This window comes from Chrysochloris asiatica, unplaced genomic scaffold, assembly GCF_000296735.1.
Source record: "Chrysochloris asiatica unplaced genomic scaffold, ChrAsi1.0 scaffold00071, whole genome shotgun sequence".
Taxonomy (NCBI): Eukaryota; Metazoa; Chordata; class Mammalia; order Afrosoricida; family Chrysochloridae; genus Chrysochloris; species Chrysochloris asiatica.
In genome coordinates, this window is record NW_006408589.1 from 5851363 (window position 1) to 5856439 (window position 5077).

Below are 5077 nucleotides of genomic sequence, written 5' to 3' on the forward strand. Positions count from 1 at the left end.
TGCTTCTGCCACAAATTCCCCCAGCTGTGAGCCTTCCAACCTTCAAAGTATTCCTTTATATGTGGTTCAGAGTTCTGGGACCATCCCCTGAGCCTGCTTGTTCGGGTATTCTGTGTTGTTGTTGGCGGAGCTCTCTGCTATACATCCGCCCGATCAGCCATCTTGTTTGTTCTCCCTAAATAACTTTTAAATAACATATTCAATATGGTCAACGTGCAGGGAGGAGGAAATTCTTTTTTGAGTATCAACTGTGCCCATAGAGAGCAAAGCAGGCTGTTTTCTTCATTCTACAGCTGCCAAAAACAGGCTCGAGAGCTGAGGAGTCTAGCCATGGAAGCTGCCATAGGAAAGTACCAGAATTAATCCTCAGGGCTGTCTGACCCACAGACTTTGCAGCATCTAAACCCAGGTCTATTTCTTCTAAATGATGATGATCGTACTGCTGGAAATGATCATGGTAGTATTCAAGTGGTGAAGGTGGCAATTGGCAGTGATAATGGTGGAGATGGTGGTGCTGGTGGGAGTGATGATGGTGGAGTTTGGGAGTACTGATGGTGGAAGTGCTCAGAGTGTTCATGGAGGTGGTGTGGTGGTAGGAGTGATGGTGATGAGGTGGTGGGAGTGATGGTGTTAGAAATGGTGGTGGGGAGATAATGGTGGAGGTGGTGGTAGTGAGGGGAGAGATGATGGGAGTGATGGTGGAGGTAATGGGAGTGATGATGGAGGTGGTGGCAGTGATGGTAGATGATGGAGGTGATGGTAGGAGTGATGGTGGAGGCAGTGGCAGTGATGGTAGATGGTGGTGGTGGTAGGAGTGATAATTATGAGGTGGTAGGAGTGATGGTGTTAGAAATGATGACGGTGGGGATGATGGTGGAGGTGGTGGTGGGGGTGATGGTGGTGGTTGATATGGTGATGGTAGTGGTGGAGGTGAATGGTAAGGAAGGAGAAGGAGACACTTCAGCTCCGTCAGCCAGGGTTATCTGGGTGAAAACAAGTCAGGACATGAGGTGAGAGAGCAAATCCTAAAATAGGGCTGTGAAGACCACCGAGGGTGGGGATCTGGCTAATCTGACAGAGATTGAGAAAGAACCTAGGAGAATGGAAACAATCATGTTAGGGTGGACGGACATTCCTTAAAAAAACTTAAAAATCAACAACTTCCCTTTCATGGTGTTTCAACATTGTCATAAGAAAATAACATTGAGATAAAGTAAAGAAGATAGTGTTAGGCACAAACCTATAAATCTCTGAAACACTCTGCAGCTTAGAGTGATTAATCACCCTGCTTTTTAAAAGAAAGGCATTCTGCTAACATGTGCATGGAGCATTAAACTTACCTCATCTTGGACTGAGTTTTTATGTTCATGTGGTAACTCTGAAGCAGCCTAAAAAAGCAATTTTAAGGACAGAGATGGGATTTAGATGAAGACATTTGGGCTGGCTTAGCCATCACTTGGCTGGATGACCTCAGGCAATTCGCTGCCTCTCTCTGTTCTCCAGTTTCCTCATCTGTGAAGTAGGGTCTATTTCCAGAGCTATTTTGGAGGTCAAATAAAATTATGTGTATGAGAACACTTTTTCACTGTTAACAATAACAATAAGAATATTGTTTGAATCCTGGGGTGGCAATGTAAAATAAGCACTGAACTGCTAAATGCAAGGTCACTAGCTGCTTCTCGAAAACTATATAAACAGGGTTGCTATGAGTCGGAACCAACTCAATGGCTGTTATTAACAGCAATAATAATATTAATTATCAGGTCTACTTAGAAAACCTCCCTAAAGCTGCTTTTCAAAAATTACCTCATATATATATATATAGTTATTAAGTCTTCCCAAGTCAGTTCCAACTCATAGCAACCCCATATAGGGTTTCTGAGTAGCAGCTGGCGGGTTTGAACCACAGACCTTGTGGTTGGCTATCAAGTACGCTGTGTTGTTGCTGTTAGGCGCCATCAAGTCGATATTGACCCATAGCGACCTTATACACAGCAGAACGTAACACTGCACGATCTTTGGACATATTGTCAGGAGAGACCAGTCGCTGGAGAAGGATATCAAGTACACTGTAGGATAGATAGATAGATAGATAGATAGATAGATAGATAGATAGATAGATAGATAGATAGACACAGATACACACACACAAGTAAGATATATCCAAGGTTAGTTTGAACCACAAAGTTGGTGGTTAAACTTAACCAGTTGCTTCTTGGAAACCCTTTACAGAGTCATTATGAGTTGGAACTGACTCTACGGCACTTAACAACAACAACAACATATATACACATACGTACACACACACACACGTGTGTGTGTGTGTGTACGTATGTGTATATATATATGGGGGCCCTGGTGTGATGCTGTAAGATAAGCAATAAACTGCTACCTACAAGGCAAGGTCTACTATTCAAACTCACCAGTTACAACTTGGAAACCCTATACAGGGTCGATATGAATCGGAACCACTTCACTCTCAATTCTAACTCCCAGTGGCTAGGTCGGTATCCATGGGCTCAGGAAATCACACATATCCCTAACCTTTATAGCAGCCAGCCCTTCCTCTTCTGTCTCTCATCTCAAGATCGACAGGTGTCTATGGAACATGGCCTAACACAGCCCACAATATATGCACTTTTTATGATTGCTATTTTTGTAGTAAAATACACGTTGCGTAAAATTTGTCTCTTAACCCAGTCTGAAGTGCATAATTCAAGTGGTGTTCATGTGAGTCACATTGTTGTACAAACATTATCCATTGTTCATTTCCAAAATGCTTCAATCACTCCAAACAGAAACTCTTAAGCAATAGTCCAAAATTCCCCTGTCCCTCCAGCCCCCGTAACCTGTTCTACTTTGTGTCTTTATGCATTTGCCTGTTCTAAATATTTCACTGAAGTGCAATCCTACAATACTTGTCCTTTTGTGGCTGACTTATTTCACTTAGCCTGCTTTCAAAGGTCATCCTTGTCTTAGCAGGTATCACAACTGCATTTGTCTTGATGGCTGATAATACTCCATTGTAGATGCAAGGGAGCTTCAAAAATTTTGTGGAAAAGTAGAATTAATAGATAACACATTCCCACCCCCTCCATACACAGAGTAGACAGGGATGAGCAACTTGGACATTGGCTACCCAAAATGGGGGGGGGGGGCGGCTACAAAGGCAAGAAGTGACTGATTTACAAAAACACTGAGTAGTATCCAATCTGTCTACGAGGGGCTGATGAAATGAAATGCAGATAGGTCTCTTGTGAGACAATAGTGAATAATTGTTGTCAGGACTGATTGTGAGGGTTGGAAATGTAAAGGTAGATGTTTTATAGCAAGGAGGGGAGTGATTAACATTTCAGTGTAGAAGCAAAGGTCCCTGGGACCATCAAGGGAGAATTGCGGAGAGCAGGACCCTACCCAGAGAAGCAGTGATGCCTGAGATGGAGGCAGAGACGATGATGTGGAGAGATGGAACAGCTGGGGACTTTAGACCCAGAGAAGGAGAGGGGCTGTGTGCTGACGATTGGGGTGCCAGGCTTGCAGGGTTATACCCTTTGGTTGATTGATGATGCATGGAGGGGATTGTAACCATGGCAATATAACGATATACTATAAGATGAATGTAAAACTAATGTTCTCTCATGTAAACTATCACAAAATTCACAATAAAACATTAAAAAAAAAAAAAAGATAGAGATTGGCTACTTAAAATAGAACTATAAAGACATGAAGTGACTGGCTTACAAGTTTTCAAGAAGTTTAGTTTCAGAGTGAGCCAGGAAAGGTAGAGTCCCCACTGAATAGTTTTCATCTTGTCTAGACTGGTCTGGTGAAAGGAGATGAGGGTAAGATTCTTACAATTCAATAGTGAATAATTGTTTTCATGACTAATTGTGACTGTCACAACTGTAAAGTTAGAAGTTTTGTAACAAAAAGGGGGAAGTAATTAATCTTACAGTCCAGGAACAGAGAACCCCCTAGGACCATCAAGGGAGAAGAGCACAAGCAGAATGTGGGATCCTATCTAGAGAAGCAGCAATACCAGAGATGGAGGCAGAGATGAGGGCATGGAGAGATAGAGCAACTGAAGACTCTAGACTCACGGAAAGAGAAAGGCTGTGTGCTGGTGGCCAGGAGGCAGGCTTGCAGAATGTGCCCTTTGGTTGTTTAAATGATTACATATTCCTGAGTGTTTAAACAGCAACAACAAAAAAAAAAAACAGAGGGAATAGAAGCAAATACTGTTGCATGATTATGCACGGAGAAGATTGTAATAATTTCAATGAAACGATGAGTTTAAAACCGGTGTTCTCCCATGTATACTACCACTCAGTTTATAATAAAAACTTAAAAAAAAAAAAAAGTACATCAACAACGAGCAGCCAGAGAATACAGTGGAATCAGGCAAGCACATGGAATGTGGGATATCATTGCTGATATCAGAGGATCTTAGCTGAAAACAGAGAATACCAGAAAGATGTTTACCTGTGCTTTATTGACTATGCAAAGGCTTTGAATTTTGTGGCTAACATTGAGAACAATGGATATTCCAGAACACTTGATTTTACTCATGAGGAACCTGTATACATACACCAAGAGGAAGTCATTTGAAAAGAAAAAGGGACACTGAATGGTTTAAAAGTAGGAAATGTATTCTTTCACCATACTTATTCTTTTTGTATGCTAAGCAAATAAGACATGAAGCTGGATTATATGAAGAAGAATATGACATTGGGAATTTAGGAAGACTCGTTGTTGTTGTTGTTGTTGTTATTGTTAGGTGCCATTGAGTCGGTAACGACTCATAGTGACGCTATGCACAACAGAACAAAACACTGCCCCATCCTGGGTCAACCTCACTATTGTTGCCACACTTGAGCGGATCGATGCTGCCACTTGGCTAATCCATCTCACTGGGGGTCTTCCTCTTTTTCTCTGACCCTCCACCTTACCAAACATAATATCCTTCTCCAGAGTCTGGTCCCTCCTGACAGTATGTCTGAAGTATGAGAGATGAAGTTTGGCCATCCTGGCCTCCAAGGAGCAATCTGGCTGTACTTCTTCCAAAACAGATCTGTTG

General features: G+C 42.1%; 1 protein-coding gene across 1 annotated transcript in view; it reads left to right on the forward strand.

The window, feature by feature from the left end:
• The window catches only part of SH3PXD2B (SH3 and PX domains 2B), a 215406-nt gene that overhangs the window by 84815 nt on the left and 125514 nt on the right, over positions 1-5077 (forward strand). The window lies entirely within an intron of this gene.